At 38.7% G+C, this 19,055-nt stretch overlaps 1 protein-coding gene across 2 annotated transcripts in view; it reads right to left on the minus strand.

Moving 5' to 3' along the window:
* Window positions 1–19,055, minus strand: part of DSTN (destrin, actin depolymerizing factor) — a 35,375-nt gene that overhangs the window by 7,986 nt on the left and 8,334 nt on the right. The window lies entirely within an intron of this gene.

The raw sequence follows: 19,055 nt of genomic DNA on the forward strand, positions 1-19,055 counted from the left end.
AAAAAAAGATTAAGAGGTCTTTGCTCTACTCACATTTCAAAATTATGTGATCAATATTCAGTATTAGTCACCTGCCATTAAAATTTCACTTAAAAATTCCAAATTTTAAACTAAGATTAGAATAAATAAGAAAATGTCTACTGCTATAATAAAGAGGGTAGCTTAATTCGGGATTATACTGACCAGAAAAATAACTTTTCACTATGTTATACTTGCTATTCTGGGACAAAGCATAGTTAAACAAGATTTTGATAGCACAAGACCTTAAACCAGTTTTTAATTTTTTCATCTTGAGGAATTTGCTATTTACATTAACTTTACTATATCCATAATTTTTAATGCTTCATTAACTACTTTGTTTTGCATGTTAGCTTTTCTAAAGCAAGAATTATAAAGCCCAACAAGAGATGCTCAGGAGGCTCTGCCAGTCATGGTTGAACAGCACTGGAGGATGATCAGACTAAGGGAAGAACACAGACGATCAAATGTGTGATTGTAGGAGATGTGGCTGTAGGCAAAGCCTGCCTCCCCATCAGTTATACAACAAACGCCTTTCCTAAGGAGTATATCCCCAATGTCTTTGACAACTATTGCACCCAGACGTCTGTGGATGCCCAAATCATCAGCCTGAACCTGTGGGACACCACGGGCCAAGAGGAGGAATATGACCAACTGCAAATGTTCTCCTGTCCCCAGACCAATACCTTTGTCATTTTTTTTTTTCCCACTGGCAACCCATCCTTTTATGCCAATGTGAGGCATAAGTGGTACCCAGAGGTCTCCCATCACTGCCTCAATGTATCTGCTATGCTGGTAGGCACCAAAAGGGACCTGTGGAGTGACTGTGAGACAGTGAAGAAGCTGAAGGAGCAGAGCCGAGTGCCAATGACTCCTCAGCAAGGCCCCTCCCTGGCTAAGCAGGTGGGAGCTGTGAAGTATCTGGAATGTTCAGCCTTGATGCAGGAAAGGGTGCATGAGAGATGGGATCTTGTTATGTTGCCCAGGCTGGAGCCTAGTGGCTACTGACAGGCATGATCATAGCGCACTACAGCCTTGAACTCCTAAAATTGGGCAGTCCTCCTGCCTTGGCCTCTCAGATAGCTGGGACTGCAGGTGCATGACAAAGCGCCTGGTTACTTTCTTTCTTTTTACTGTTGAATAATATTCCATTGTTTGGATATCCCACATTTTCCTTGTCTATTCATCAGTTGCCAGACATTTGGGTTGTTTCCACTTTTTGGCTATTAACACTGCTACAAACACTCATGTACAAGGTTTTGTGTGGACATGTTTTTAATTCTCTTGGGTAGAAAACTAGGAGTGGAATTGTCAGGTCATATGGTCAACTTAGGTAAAATCATGCTTTGAGTCAAGAATAGTATCTTTAGACTGGGTCTAGTGGCTATGACTGTAGTCTCAGCACTTTAGAGGGAGAGGGCAAGAAGATCACTTGAGTTCAGGGGTTTGAGACCAGTGTGGGCAACATAGGGAGACCACGTCTCTAAATTTTTTTTAATAAAAAGGGAAAAATGAATCATAAGCAATAGAATTTAAATACTAAACAATGGAAAAACATTAATGATACCCAAATTAATGTCAAATCATTTAAGAAATAAAAATGCACATAAGATAAAGATAACCAACAGAATGAGAGAAAACATCAGAAAATCCTACAAGGAACTTGTCAGAATAAAGAACCCTTACAACTCAATAATAAAAAAAGGCAAATACTTCAATTGAAAAACAGTTAAAGGATTTAAATAGACAGTTCTCCAAAGAAGATGTATAAATGGTTAACAAGGATATGGAAAAAATGCTTAACATCAATAGTGATTAGGGAAAAGCAAATCAAAACCATAATGAGATACCTCTTCACTTCAAAACCATAATGAGTCACCCACTAGGAGGGCTAAAATAAAAAAGATGGACAATAACAAATGTTTGTGGGGTCATGGAGAACTTGAAACCCTGATATGCCACTGTAGAACTGTAAAACGGTACAGCTGCTTTGGCACGCAGTTTGGCAGTTCCTCAAAAAGTTAAACATCAAGTTAACACCTGACCTAGGAATTCCACTCTTAGGTATATATACACAAAAGAATTGAAAATGTGTCCACACCAACACCTGTACACAAATGTTCATAGTAGCATTATTCAAAATAGACCAAAAGTGAAAACAACCCTGAAGTCCACTTAGTGATTAACAGATTTTTAAGATGTAGTATATCCACACAATGGAGTATTTCTTGGCCATTAAAACAATGAGGTACCGATACATGCTACAACAAGGATGAACCTTGACAAACATTGTGCTATGTGAAAGAAGCCAGACAGAAAAGGCACCTATTGCATGATTCTATTTATATGCAATGTTCAAACTGGGTAAAATCAATAGACAGAAGGTAGACTAGTGGTTTCCAGGGGTTGAGAAAAAAAGGGAATGGGGAGTGACTGCTAATGAATATGGGATTTCTTTTTGAAGTAATGAAAATGTTCTGGAAGTTGACAGGAGTGATGCATACACAACTGTGAATATACTGAAAAACCACTGAATTGAACTGTACTTTGTGAATCTACTGAAAATCCACTGAATTGAACTATACTTTGTGGTATGTGAATTATACCTCAATAAAGTTGTTACAACAAATACCACGTATTCTCACTTATAAATAGGAAATAAATAATGTGTACACATGGACAGAGTGTGAAATAATAGACAATGGAGAGCCGGGGGATGAGAAATTAATTAATGGGTAGAATGTATGTTATTTGGGTGATGGATACCCTAAAAGATCCGGCTTCACTACTACACCATGCATGTAGCAAAATTACACTTGTACCTTCACAAATTTATACAAACAAATAAAAAATAAAGTTGTTACTTTAAAGCCTGTGCAAGAATTCTGGGAGAAAGACACACTAAGATCCTAGCATTTACTTAATATTAAGGTAACTGGGCCATTTCATCATCTCATTCATTAAAGATCTCTAAATAATACACTCCAATGCCATCTACTCCACATTTTCTGTTCATAAATGAATATTCACTCTAATAAAGTGGCAGAAACAAAATTAAGACTAGAAAATTCATAACTACACAATGTTAAGCACATTCCTACTTTAAAAAGGCACTTTTCTTAAACCTTTTACTGCTTTAAGAGTATATTTCTGATCTTTACAATGTATCATATGTTAAGCAAGTTAAGAATCTTCATTTTGCAACAGATGAATAAAATGTTCAAAGAAACAAAAATTGAAGAACTAGAAACAGACCCCAATCCCTCCAACTCCCTAGTCCATAATGTTGAAATCACATTTGACCCAACAAGCAATTTCTAAAAGCATGAAGGCAACCTTTAAAGCCTTATATTCAATCGACCAATATTTGAATACATCTGTCAATATCCAAGCATCTCAAACATTCTAAATTCTGATTTATAAATTAAATCAATGATTACTAGTAATTGAAAACAAAGTGAATGTGTATTCTGCAATTATAAAACAGATAAATCTCAGCCAAACCTGGCTGTAACTTACAAGCTCCTTAAAAGCCTCAGTAAGGAAGAATTTTGTCTTTTTTTCTATCAGAAATGACGTCTTTGGAGGTTTCTTATACCATTAGACACTTGTGCTTGAGGAAATTAGCACCGAATACTGTGAAGGAGAAACTGGCACAGAAACTGGAAGCAGAAAACCAATTTTGAGACAATTACAAATATTCAGAGAAGAAAGCGCTGAACTACAGCAGTGAGGTTAAAAACAGAAAAATTCAAGGACATGTCAAAGTCAAATCAATATAGCTGAATGAGACACAGAAGAGTGGTATCAGACGAGCCCCGGGATTCTCTTAATTAGTGACTAGACCGCGATATATGAACAGAAAAGGAAATATGGCACAGTATGACACATCAACTCTGAAGATTGTGCAAGACATCTACGTGGAGATGACCAGACAGCAGTGGAAATACGAGCATGGATTTCGTTGGAAAGCTTCACCTAATACATATTTTGGACTAGCCCACACCAGGGGGTCACAAATATTAAGCAGCAAATCTAGTTTCTCACCATTGAGTACGTAAAAATTAAAAAAAACAAAAACAAAAAAACCCATCAAGGACACTAAAAAGAGGTAATCAGAAAACTAAGAAGAAAAAGTAAGGAGGAGGAAAGCAGCATCTTAGAAGCAAGGGAGAATGTTTTAAGGAGGAAAGTCATCAACATCCAATTCTGCAGTATTTGAGAGAATGAAAACACACCTCCAGGCTTTGGCCATTGGGTCTCTGAACATTTCAACCGATGGGAGAAATGGGACAGAAGTCAACCATAATGGACTGGGGACCCATCGGGAATTGAAGAGGTAAAGACAGAAAACATAAGATGGTTAACAATGAAGGAAAAAGGGAAGACTGAATGCTACTTGATGAAAGTTGTCTTATGATTGGGGCGATGTAACTGTTCTAGATGTTTAAGAACTTGACGCCAAAACAAAACAAAACACTGAGGACTTACTACTGCCAGATACTTCTAAATCAAAACAATTCTATGAGACAGCCACTATCACTATTTGCATCTTTTTTTTTTTTTTTTTATGAGATGGAGTCTCGCTCTGTCGCCCAGGCTGGAGTGCAGTGGCGCGATCTCAGCTCACTGCAAGCTCCGCCTCCCAGGTTCATGCCATTCTCCTGCCTCAGCCTCCCGAGCAGCTGGGACTACAGGCGCCCGCCACCATGCCCGGCTAATTTTTGTATCTTTAGTAGAGACGGGGTTTCACCATGTTAGCCAGGATGGTGTCTCAATCTCCTGACCTCGTGATCCGCCCACCTCAGCCTCCCAAAGTGCTGGGATTACAGGCGTGAGCCACCACGCCTGGCCTGCATCTCAAAGATGCAATTTTTTCTACTGAGGCATAGCAAAAATAAATAACTTGCCCAGGGTTACAGAGGAAACAATAGCAGAATTGGGATTTGAACTCTGGCAATTTGGTTCCAGAGGAGATACTTTTTTTTTTTTTTTTTTTTTTTTTTTTGAGATGGAGGTTCGCTCCTGTCACCCAGGCTGGAGTGCAGTGGTACAATCTCGGCTCACTGCAACCTCCACCTCCTGGGTTCAAGCAATTCCAGAGGAGATAATCTTAATTCATACAATTAACAATGTCAGAGATCTAAAGAAATGGTTAAGATCCACGGCACAGATGGGAGAGTCAGTCTAAGAAAAAGATACACATTTTTTTCTCTGAAATAAGGAGGAAGAGAAAATGACAGTTTTGAGGTGGAAGGAAGATATACTGCCAAAAATTGTGTCTGAAAGATTCTATTTTCTCTATGAAGTATAGCGCAGGAGTAGGATGGGTTTGAGGGCACTCCTTCAATCTACTACTACTAACAATTCAGAATAGCTATAACGGGGAGTTCCAAAGGGAACCACCTAAGGACAAGAAAAAGGGATCTAGGGACCTCCAAAAGATCAGCTGAGGTGAAGGGGTGGGGGTGGTAGGACAACGCGGCAGAAAGCAGAGGCTGACGGCAACATGGAAGGAAAGGACGAACTCTGCATTCTTCCTCAGAGACTTTACCCAAGCTCAAGCTTTCAATCATCTAAGCCAAAACTGACATGTTGTTCAGACTTCTGCTCTTCTGAGCTTCTAGTCTTTACATTCAATTTCCTATCTCACATCTCCAGTTGTTATGTCTCAAAGGCATGTGATGCACAACATGTCTAAAATAAAAAGCAAGCTGGTCCATTTCTAACCAGTCTTCCTTTCTCAGTAGCTATCACCACCCTTCTAGTCACATAAGGCTCCAAGCCTAAGAGACGTTCTTAACAACTCCTCCATTCCCTTACTCTTTGGATTTTCATCTTTCTCTGAGACATTCATCTCATTTCACCCTCAGTCCAAGCTCCCACTGCCTCTTACCCAGCCTGCTGTAACTTCTCAAGTGGCTGTAGAGGAGATAGATTAGGATATGTATACATCATACTGTTTTCTCTTCTTGGCTGAACAGCAAAGACTGCATTCCCCAGCCTTCCTGGCAAGCTGCGTAGGCTATATGACCGAGTTCTGCACAGCCAAGCTGGGCCCAGTTATGTAAACTACTTCCAGTCCTGGTCCTTTAAAAGTGATCTTTAAATATACTAAATACATACAGCTTTTTAGATGTGAATCCTACCACAATAAAATGATTTTTAAAACATCAAAAATTAAATAAAACTTAAAAAAAGTGATCTTAAAGCTCTTCTTTCTCCCACCAAGATGACCTTGGTAGGCATACTTCACAATGGAAGAAGGCTGCCCAACCCTTCTGGACTGTGTGTGACAGAGACAAATCTTTACTGTGTTAAGTCACTGAGATTTTGAATTTAATTTGTTATTGCAGTTCTAATACAACAAGATTGCCCATACCAACTGCCCATCACCTTTACCCTCCAATTCATCCTCTACATAAACATGAATCTGATCACCATACTTAAAACAGTCCAGTGGCTTTCCATGGATCTGAAGGTAAAAAATAGCAATTTTTTTTTTTTTTTGAGATAGGGTGTCACTTTGTCACCCAGGCTGGACTGCAGCGGCATGATCATAGCAAATTGCAGCCTCACATGCCTGGGCTCAAGTGCTCCTCCCACCTCAGCTTCCTGAGGACTGGGACTATAAGCATAAGCAACCATGCCCAGCTAATTTTTTAAATTTCTTTGTAGAGACAAGTTCTCACTATGTTGTCTAGGCTGGTCTCAAACTTCTGGCCTCAAACTATCGTCCTGCCTTGGCCTCCCAAAGTGCTGAGATTACAGGTATGAGCCACCATCCCCAGCCCAATAATGGGCTCCATCTGGCTGTACCTACCTCTTTAGCCTTCTCTTATAGACCACACACTCTGCAATTTAATGTTTAATATGCTCCACCTGGCTGTACCTACCTCGTTAGCCTTATCTTATAGACCACACACTCTGCAATTTCACTACCCTGGCTTTCTTTCAGTCATTTGTATTTGCCATGCTCCCACCCACTTCAGGGCCTTTGCTCATACAATACACCCTACCTAGATAACACTTCCCTACAGTTCTTTGGCTAATACTCTTTAGAAGTCAGATCAATTCCCACTATGTAGAAAAGTCTTCTGCATCAAAACCAGTATCACATGCTCCCATAAGATCATGGATCTCTACCACACAACACCTCCCACCACTTCAATGCTCTATCTTTAAAATTACTTAGTATCATCTCCTTAAGAAGGCTACAAGTTCTTAAAGACTGTAAGTTCCTTAAGATAAACCGTGTCTGTCTTATTCATTATTGTGTTACCTTGAAAAAAAATCAAAGATGAGTCAGATGAATCATTAGTTTGACTTATGGAGAAGATAAGGACAGCACATATAAAGCTTCAAAACTTGGCAGAATATACATTATTCCTTGATAAACTCCAGTGGAAGGGAATTTAAAGAAAGTAGCTTAAACAGAAAGGTCATCAGGTAGAGTTTCATGCTGACTTAAAAGCATTCTAAAACAATGGGACTGAAAGGATGAAAAGACTGCTCCTGACAAAGAGAACCCAGCAAATACAACATGAGAGGAAGATGAGGGAGAAGGAAACTGGAGACTCACATCGGGTTGAGATGGAAAAGGCCTCCAACAGAAGGTTCAGGGGTTTGGAGACTGGATATTTTTAAAAAGAGTAAGAGGAACAGGGTTGTGCTTTGGGAAAATACATGAAGTCGTGCATAAGAGAACAAGAAGAGGAAGAGAATTATAGTAGGCACTCCAGCTAAAAGGCTAATTCAGCAAGCAAGGCAAGAGGTGCAAAAGGCCTTTGCTAGGGTAGTGGCAGCAGCACTAAGGAGGAAGTGATGGGTGCTGACACTGCATAGGTGCAATCAATTGTAGCTGATAATCACTGGACTGGGAGAGGGGAGGTGGAAAGGAAGGAGTTGGTATGGTGATCAGGAGGCTAATTAATAATGCCAAATGCTCACTTTCCTTATTTCTCCACTGTGGTGGCTTTGATATTAGAGTAGTATGGCTCTTCATGACTAGTAACACTATATACTAAATTTTGCCTGCAAAAATAATAAAAAACCCCACAAGGTATAGTATATGTTAGATTTAGTGAATATACTTAAATTTACTATACTATGGTTTACTTACCACATCCTTGAAATAGCACTGAGATAAAAGAAATAAAGATTAAATAACTGGTTCCTAGATTCTTTTTTTTTTTTTTTTTTTTTTTTTTGAGATAAGGTCTCTCTGTGTCACCCAGGCTGGAGTGCAGTGGTGTGATCATGGCTCACTGCAGCCCTGACCTCCTGGGCTCAAGCAATCCTCCCACCTCAGCCTCCTAAATAGCTGGGACTAGAGGTACATGCCACCACACCCAGCTAATTTTTGTATTTTTTATAAAGACGAGGTTTTGCCATGTTGCCCAGACTGGTCTTGGACTCCTGGGCTCAAGTCATCTGCCTGCCTTGGCCTCCCAAAGTGCTGGGATTATAGGCGTGAGCCACCATGCCTGGCTGCAGTCCCTAGGTTCTTGAAAATGATTTTTATACAGTAAAACTAAAACCATGAGGCAGACTGAGAGAGCACGGAATATGAACCCTAAAGCCCAGCTCAACACTGCCCAGGGCTCTGACCTTCTTCTAAACTCCATTCTCCTAGTGCCTGTGTATTTCCTCTCAATAACCTAGTAGCTCTGTTACGTCTTTGCCTCTAGTGGGTGTACTGAAAATCTGGGGTAAAGATTAGTAGGATGGAAAGAAGATAATGATTAAAGTAACTGCAATTCATTAACATCGCAGAGACCAGAAGAAGATATCTTAAAGCACAAAAATCATGAGAGTAACAATCCATCCACATTCCTCTACTAACTAGCTATGTGGTCACCTTAGGCAAGTCACTATCTCTGAATTAAATTTGTTCCTTTAACTGTACTTAGGGGAGTGGACTAGATCAGTTATTATCTAACTTTCATGTGCATAGGAATCACCTGCAGATTTTAAAGACTGACTCAGAATATCTGGGGGTAGAGTCTGAGAGTCTGTATTTACACTAAGCTTCAGGTGATGATCACTAAGATTGCTTTGAAATTTCATGAAACAGAATAAAATTGTAGCTCATTGCTATATAGGCTTCCTTGCCTACAGGAATAATTTTTATAATGAAGCAGTAGTGATAAGAGTATTGTATTTTACCAATACTAGTAGGCCCAAAGTCAAAGCATTTTTTGGGTGTGCCATGGACTCCTGGCAAAGCCTATGGGCCCTTTCTGGAAACAGTGTTTCAAATAAAATGAAATATACAGGATTGCCAAAAAAAAAGTCAATTATACTAAATAACAGTTTATCTATGATAATAGTTAAGAGTTCCTGTATTCATTTTGGATGATTTGTTATCACAAAGCAACATCATGGTGAATCTTAAAACAAAAGTGGCTGTAACACTAATATACAGAATTATCTGCTTTACACTATTCACTATCTTTTTATCTAAAAGATCCTTTCCTATCAGTCCCATTCTTTTAGTATTTCTGTGTTGTTTTTTGAGGGACAGGGTCTTGCTCTGTTGCCCTAGCTGGAGTGTAGAGACACAATCATGGCTCACTGCAGCCTCAATCTCCTGGGCTCAAGCAATCCTCTTACCTCAGCATCCAGAGTAGTTGGGACTACCAGCAACCACCACCACACCTGGCTAATTTTTAAATTTTTTTTGTAGAAACAGGGTCTCGTTATGTTGCTCAGGCTGGTCTCGAACTCCTGGCCTCAAGTGATCCTCCTGCCTCAGCTTCCCAAAGTGCTGGGATTACAGGTGTGAGCCACCATGCCAAACCCTAGTATTTCTCTAAAATGTTAGGTTATTACATTTAATTGCTCATTTGTCAAGACACCTAAACTTTATTTTTTAAAAAGCAAAATCAAATTGTTTTTACTTAAAAAATTTTCTAAGAGGTACTGATATTCAAGTACGCAGTTTTAACAATAAAGACCATTAAAGGATACTCTGAACATAGCACCAAGTTTGCTGCACAAATGGGAAGGAAAATCTTGAGAGTAAAAATAGACTGCTATCATAACAAGAGCTTTGTGATTACCTTAAAAAGATATGTTATCCACAACTTCAGTTTCTCCAGTGACCACTGGAGAACAGTTGCTCTTAGAGCTCCACCCCCATGTCAAAAAGTAGCTGTTAAAAGTATGGTTCACAGCATTTTATCTCGCTAGACTACCAGTTTTTAACTTGTTCTCAAATCTGTCTGAGTCTCCTCTGGCACAGCTTTTGTAAAATAATGATTCAGAGATTAAATCAATACATCTGAGGCCCTGCCTGTATACTTAAGAATCACTCAGTGTAAGCTTCTTTAAAAATGTTACTACTCACAGAGTGAAGTAAACGTTACAAAAAATATAGAAAACTGGGTATTTTACAGTTGCAAACGACAGAACACAACTTAAAAAAACAATTCTCTCAATTCTAGCACACGGATAGTAACCTTTGAAACGTGAGCATTAAATTTTTCTAATTTGAGTTTTGTAAACAACTGAACCAGTCCAAAAGCTAAATGCAATGACGGCTTACAGCAGTCCCTCCTAAACCAAAAAATATCAGAAATGGTGGTCTTTTTCCGTACTACTAAACTCAAGTAAGACACCTGACCTTGGCTACAAAATTAACGTCAACTAAACTTCACATGATCCTTATTATTAATAGAGAAAACAGGATGAAAGCTATTTTAACTACCTCAGAAAATTATTAATTAAGAAAATTATTTTTCTAAGGTAAAGTATGAAATATTTGAATGTAGGATACTGCAGACAAATACAAATTTTCAAACTGGCAAAAATGTCATCAGCGTCTTTCTCAATCTACCTACTTCTACCAACTTCTCCAAGGAGTTGGGGAGTTAAAAACTGGGTTCGCGATTCTACTTTATTTACACCATGCCTTGCACAAGGGCCAACAGAAACAAAATGGCTAATGACAAAATATTTGGGCTTTTGGCTGCTATAACTGATGCCTCGGAACAATAATGCTGAGACAACAAATAAAATGAGAGTGACAAGTTCTTCAGCACATTTCTGCTTCACAGAAGTGTTCAGGGTCTCACAGGTCCTATATTAAGATGCGGAACTGGGCTGGGGGTTGCGGCTCACGCCTATAATCTCAAAACTTTGGGAGCCTGAGGTGGGCAGATCACTTGAGGTCAGGAAAGCAGCCTGGCTAACATGGTAAAACCCTGTGTCTACTAAAAATTAAAAAATTACCTGAGCATGGTGGCATGTGCCTGGAATCCCAGCTACTCAGGAGGCTGAGGCAGGAGAATCATTTGAACCCGGGAGGCGAAGGTTGCAGTGAGCAGAGATCATGCCACTGCACTCCAGCCTGGGCAACAAAGCAAGACTGCCTCAAAAAAAAAAAAAAAAAAAAAAAAAAAACAAGGCGGGGAGGGAAGGTTGGGGGTTGAATATATACATCTCCCTACCAAAACTCCACTTAAAGTATAAAAATGGGATTAAAAAGAAAAAGAACATAAATCCACCAGGACAAGGAGAAAAAATATGGAAGTTCAAATAAGGAAGAGTGAAATTGGTCTGAGAAGCACTGAGATCCCTAGACTCCCTCCTGAACATCATCCTGCTGCCAGCCCCTTACCTCTGCAATTCTGGAGTTTATTTTCTGGAGAGGGTAAATAGTAGTTCTGGACTAGTCAACATACTGAAAAAGAGGATACAGGTGACCATATGTAAATGAGTGCTAAGACACTCTCCCCACCACCACCACCACCACCACCACGAAGTCATGACTTACTAAAATCCTTCGTCCCACTGTTCTAGAGAGCCCTGCTGTCAAACAGAACTTTCCGTGATGATACAAATGTTCCTTTTTTTTTTTTTTTTTTTGAGACAGAGTCCCGCTCTGTCGCCCAGGTTGGAGTGCAGTGGCACGATCTCGGCTCACTCCAAGCTCCGCCTACTGGGTTCACACCATTCTCCTGCCTCAGCCTCCCGAGTAGCTGGGACTACAGGTGCCCGCCACCATGCCCGGCTAATTTTTTTTTGTATTTTTAGTAGAGATGGAGTTTCACCATGTTAGCCAGGATGGTCTCGATCTCCTGACCTTGTGATCTGCCCAGCTTGGCCTCCCAAAGTGCTGGGATTACAGGTGTGAGTCACCCGCGCCCGGCCAAATGTTCCTTTTTATTCCCCTCAATTTAGAGTTTATTTTGCCAGCCTTAAGGACATGCTGATGACATAGCCTTAGGCGGTCCTGAGAACATGTGCCCAAGGTGGCTGTGTGACAGACTGACTTTACACATTTTAGGGGGGGCCGAAGTTACAAGCAGACATCAATCAATAAATGTAAAGTGTACATTGGTTAAGTCTGGAAAGGTGGGATAACTCAAGGGAACATTCCAGGACACAGGGGAATTCTGTAAACCAAAAGTATCAGAGACAGGTCTCAATCAAGTTAGAAATTTATTTTGCCAAGGTTTAGGACATGCCTAGAAGAAAAGAACCCAGAAGCACAGAAACAGTCTGTGGCCTATGCCTTTCTCCAAAGATGATTTTGAGGTCTTCAATATTTAAAGGTGAAACATGGCTGGAGGGGAAAGGAGGGTATGGTCATACACTGTGCAAGAGAAAAAAAGCAAGTAGGGAACAGTACATTATATACTGGTCTTGTGCTCAGTGAATCAGCACTTGACATAAGGTGAAAACGTTCCTTTTCTGCACTGTGTAGTATGGTAATCACTACCAAGTGTGGCTACAAATTGTAAATAGTTTGATATAAAGTAACACATAAAATTAACTCTCTTAATACCAAAGTAGTATGTCTGGAGTAAACAAATTTATTGACCATATTTCATAGTTTTCTGCCTCAGAAAACAATGTATTATTTAGCTTTATTGATGACTGCTGTCATCAGGAAACTCAGTTATCACGTACACAATGACAGACTAATGCCTCTAATATCAAAGTCACTCAAAGAGGAAAAAAAAGAAAAAAAAAAAAGAATAATGCCTCCAAGGGTAAAGACTTCAATTCTAGTTTACTACAATTAACTATGGTTAACTATTTCTGAGGGCAAGGAAGAAATCCTGGGAGAAATTCAGATAAACTTTTTTTTTTAAAAGTACTTATTCTGAGTGTTAATTTGGAAAGAGTCAAAACAACCAAAATGAAGGATCATCATAAAGTTTCATACAAGAGGGCTTGACTTAGCCAGGTGTGGCAGCACATGCCTGTAGTCCCAGCTACTCAGGATGATGAGGGAGGATCACTTGGGCCCAGGAGGTGGAGAATGCAGTGAGCCAAGATCACACCACTGCACTCCAGCCTGAGCAACAGAGAAAGACCTTGTCTCCAAAAAAAAAAAAGCGGGGGGGCTTGACTTTAAGCAAAGACCTTAATTCTTACAGATGGCATAACAAGAGTTTTTTTTTTTTTTTTTAAATTCCTTGAGAAACAAAAGCCTAGTTATTTGGGAAGAAGTGAAATAATGGATTTAAAATACAAGGTTTACGTAACATCAATAAAGATAACTTCATTTTATGTAACAATACTACACACAAGGCTATTTCTGATTTTACAATTAACAGGGAAAACTGAGCAAGTCAAATACTGAATATATATATTTTTAAACTGGCTGTGTTCTTCTCAAAAACAGAATTTGTAACATTTAACCTCAGAAGACCTTTTTAACCAGAGAAGAAAGTGTAACACAGGGTTGAATCAGACTTACTAAAATCTTGTAACTTGGGCAAGTTAGCTTACTTCTTTAATCCTCAGCTTCATCATCTGTAAAATGTGAATTATCATACTGCTAACTCAAGAGGATTGATTAAAACAACACACATAAGGCCTTCTATGCACTAATCAGACTCTTACATTATTAACCAGAAAATCTGATTACAGTTTCTTCTACTCTTTCTAGTTCCCAATGTGGCCAATTTTTATTGAAATCTTTGGGTAACAGAATGTTATGGATAAAGAAACCAGACAGCTTAAAAGTGATTTGAAACAGTAATTTCCATTTGTTCTCTGATAATCAAAACTACGAATTAAAAACAAACCTAACAATTTAACGTGTATCTCTTCTTTCTCCACATGACTGTTAAGTGGTTAAATAGCAAAGACATACCAACAGCAAAGAGAAGGGTAACAGCTCTCTTAACACTGTAAGATTCAATTACACTACCTCCTACCATTCTCCTAGGCACAACCATCACCTGCAGCCATAAATCAAAATCTGCAATGAAGAAACTGGGGCCTATGAGGCAAGCCATAGGTTTTGTCCTAAAATACGTCCCTTTTCCTAGTATATACAGGCATACCTTGGAGACATTGCAAGTTCAATTCCAGACCATAGCAATAAAGCAAGTCACAAAATTTTTTTGTTTCCCAGTGCATATAAAAGTTGTTTATACTGTACTGTAATCTATCAATTATGCAATAGTAAGTTGTATCTATTAGTTTTATCTAAGGCAGAGAAAATGACTGTTTCAAGGATTTATGAGCATTAGAAAGAGGAAAAAAATCCTTCTAATATTCTGCCTCATCCTCCACTGAGACAAGAAAAAATTAAAATATACCTCTCCAGGGAGACCCTCTCTTGGGCGACCTGTTTTCTCAGCATGAGGAAGCTTTCTCTTTTTTGTCTATTAAACTTTCTGCTCCTTAACCCAGAAAAATAAATACATAAATAAATAATAAAATAAAACATATCTCTCCATTGGGGAATGGAATAAAATTCAGCAATAAAATAGAATTGCTGAGGCACAAATGCCTTATGCTAAGTGAAAAGAAGCTAGACTCAAAGTGTATCAATGTACAGTTCCACTTACATGGCAAAGGTAAAACTATAGAGACAAAAAACAGATCAGTGGTTGTTGGGGACAGGAGGAGGGATTAATGAGGAATTTTTTTGTATGAAGGAATTATTCTATATTTTGACTGTGGCTGTAGTTACACAACTATATATGTATGTGTATGTTTATATATGTGTATATATATGTCAAAACTTCCAGAACTTACACTAAAAAGGGTGAATTTCACTTTATGTAAATTATACTAAATTATACATCTAATTTTTATTTCAAGGTGAAGAATATTTTTAGTATTCTACTCTTCAAGAAACAGCATATTAACCAAACAATAAGCTAAATGTGAAAAATTTCTCCTTGGTTTAACAAGTTGTCTTAGTTCTCTCTGGATGGTTAACTAGCACATCAATGAATATGAAAGATACTGCTGGTCAACTGTTTCCCAGTCACACCTAGTTTTCTAAGCCCTGCCAATTCCTCCTTAAACGTGTATTTCAAATCTATTCCTCCTCATTTACTCTCAAAATCTCCTATAACTCCCAAGATTAAGTCTTTAACAATTCCCAAGCAATTACAAGATAAAGTCCGTATTTATTAACAGAGAGCATAAAAAGCCTTTTATTGTCTAAACCAACCTACTTTTCCAGATTTGTTTTCCACCACAGGCAACGCTATTTATTATTCACTAATACCTTTTAGAAAGCAATTTGGCCATTTATATCACAGAGCCTTACAATAATCCATACCCATTGACCCTTTAACCCAGTAACCTCACTTCTAGGAATTTATTCTAGGAAAATAATCTACTTAATACTAAAAAACCAGACAGCCCAAATAAATAAAAACAAGAGAACTACAAAGTAAATGATAGTATATCCACAGGATAGTTCCTGATGCAGCTGTTAAAGTCATGTTTATGAAAAGTTTTTAATAGCATGTGGGAAATACTTATGACTTACTTTCAGTGAATGAAGAAGCTGGATATAAAGTTATATGTACAGTATAATACCAATTATGGAAAACAGTACAGAAGAAAAAGAAGTTCTACAATTTTATCTCTAAAAGTAGGACTATAACTGATTTTTATCTTCTTTCTAGTTTCATTTTCTTTTATTTCTCTGGTAAGCTTTTTTTTTTTTTTTTTTTGAGACGGAGTTTCGTTCTTGTTGCCCAGGCTGGAGTGCAATGGCGAGATCTCGGCTCATCACAACTTCCACCTCCTGGGTTCAAGCGATTCTCCTGCCTCAGCCTCCCGAGTAGCTGAGATTACAGGCATGAGCCAACACGCCCAGTTAATTTTTCGTATTTTTAGTAGAGACAGGGTTTCTCCATGTTGGTCAGCCTGGTCTCGAACTCCCGACCTCAGGTGAGCCACCCGCCTCGGCCTCCCAAAGTGCTGGGATTACAGGCATGAGCCACTGCGCCCTGCAGGTAAGCATATTTTTTATATTAGAAATACACACACCTTTTTGATTCGGTGATTTTATACCTAGGACTCTCTTTTGAAGAAATGCAAGATTTATGCACAAGATGACAGAGTATTTCTTATAAAAATAAATTTAACATGGGGGTGACGTACATGCATGATATTAAACAATTTAAGTAGTTTTTCCAGATATATCTTATATACCATGAAATTCACCCATTTAAAGTGTAGTAAATTCAGTGGGTTTTCAGTATAGTCACAAAGTTGTGCATTCATCACCACTTCCTAATCTCAGACCATTTTGAATACCACAAAAAGAAACCCTGGACTGGGTATAATAGCTCATGCCTGTAATCTCAGCACTTTGGGAGGTTGAGGCAGGAGGATCACTTGAGTCCAGGAGTTCGAGACCAGCCTCGGCAAAATAGTGAGACCTCATCTTGACAAAAAACCTTTTTAAAATTGCCAGGGATGGTGGTATGGGCCTGTAGCTCCAGATATTCAGGAGGCTGAGGTGGGAGGATCTTTTACGCCAGGGTGGTAGAGGCTGCAGTGAGGTATGCTCATGCCACTGCACTCCAACCTGGGTGACAGAGTGAGACCCTGTCTCCAAAAAACAAAAACAAAAACAAAAAAACAAACTCCAAACCCATTAGCAGTCATTCCTCCTTCCCACTCCCACCCACCCTAGCCCTTGCTAACCACTAATGTACTTTCTGTCTCCATGGATCTGCATATTCTGGACATTTTATTAGATGGAATCACACAATATGTCATCTTTTGGGACTGACTTCTTTCACTTAGCATATTTTCAGTGTTCATCCACGTTGTAGCATGTACTAGTAATTCATTTCTTTTTATTGCCAAATAATATTCCCTTCCTTCGTATGGATACACTACATTTATCCATATATCCATCAACTGATGAACACTGGGTTATTTTCACTTTTGGCAACTATGAATAATACTGCTATGCACATTTGTGTACAAGCTTTTGTGTGGACATACATTTTCATTTTGCTTGGATATGTAGGTAGGAGTGAAACTGCTGAGTCATACAGTAGCTCCCAAGTTGAACTTTTCCAGGCACTGCCAAACTATTTTCCAAAATTACTGCACCATTTTACATTCCCACCAGCAATGTATGGGTGCTCCAACTTCATAGCCTGGCCAACATTTGCTACAATAATCTTTTCATTATAGCTGGCTTAGCAGGTACGAAGGAGTATATCATTGCGGTTTTGATCTGCATTTCCCTAATGGCTAATAATGTCCTGCATTTTTTTCCACTGGCTTATTAGTCATTTGCACAGCTTTAGAGAAGTATCTATTCAAATCCTTTGCCCAAACGAGTGGGTTTTTTATTGTTGTGTTGTAACTCCTTTAACATATTCTACACACAAGCTCCTTGTCAGGTATATGATTTGCAAACATTTTTTCCTATTCTGTGGGTTGTGTTTTCATTTCCTTGATGGTGGTCTTTGATGAACATTTTTGTATACAATGAAGTCCAATTTATCTATTTTTGTCACTTGTGCTTTTGGTGTCATTGCCTAGAAACACCAGGAAAACTACCAACAAAAATTGCCTAACACAAGTTCACAGAGATTTATACCTACGTGTTCTTCTAGGAGTTCATAGTTTTAGTGCTCACATTTAGATTTATGATCCATTTTAAGTTAAATACAACACACAGTATAAAGTAGGGATCCAAATTCGTTCTTTTGCGTGCGGCTATCCAATTGTCCCAGCACCACTTATTGAAAACACTATTTTCCCCCCACTGAATTATCCTGGCACTCATGTCACACTGGGAAATGGGAAATACAGTTTTATTCTCTATAGATGAACTCAAGTGTGTGAGAAAAATCTATATTGGCAGTCTCCAGATAGTCACTGTTTCATTCCCTTATTTCCATCATAATATGTATAAAATCTGTAATCTTATTTGTTTACTTATTTCTTAACTGTCTCTCCCATTAGAATGTATACTTCAGGGCCGGGCGCAGTGGTTCACGCCTGTAATGCCAGCAGTCTGTGAGGCCGAGGCAGGCAGATCACGAGGTTAGGAGTTCAAGACCAGCCTCTCCAACACAGTTGAAACCCCATCTCTACTAAAGATATAAAAAATTAGCCAGGCGTGGTGGCGTGCACCTGTAATCCCAGCTACTCAGGAGACTTAGGCAGGAGAATCACTTGAACCTGGGAGGTGGAGGTTGCAGTGAGTCAAGATTGCGCTATTGTACTCCAGCCTGGGCAACAGGGTGAGACTCAGTCTCAAAAAAAAAAAAAAAAAAAAAAAAAGAATGTATACTTCATAGGCACAGGGATTTTTTTCTTGTATATTATTGAATCTCTAGAGCCTACAACAACAGTGCCAGGTTCCTAGAAGGTAGCTAATAATTACTTCTCGAAAAAATGAGAATACAAATTAAATGGCTTGAAAGAAAATGTCCCAAATGTTAATACTTTGGTTGGAACTGTCATTACAGCTAAATTTTTCTTAACGTTCTACAATGAACATATACTACTCTTATAATCAACTACGAAATTACGGTATTTTAAAGATTCATAAAACTTCTGAATCAATTTTTTTATTCCTCAAAATTCTAAGAACCTAAATTTTTGCTAAACTATTTTGTTTTAGCTTCTTTTATAGGCTCCCAAGCATAATGACACCATCAAATATCTGGTAGATCAGGTCTAAGCCTTAGAAGCCACGTTTGAGAGTCTTCTTTCCCTTATGCCACACATCCAAATTATCATTAAGTCCTTCCAGTTCTACCCCCAAAATATATATCCAATCTTACCACCTC

The sequence above is a fragment of the Macaca mulatta genome, chromosome 10 (assembly GCF_049350105.2).
Source record: "Macaca mulatta isolate MMU2019108-1 chromosome 10, T2T-MMU8v2.0, whole genome shotgun sequence".
NCBI classification, from domain to species: domain Eukaryota; kingdom Metazoa; phylum Chordata; class Mammalia; order Primates; family Cercopithecidae; genus Macaca; species Macaca mulatta.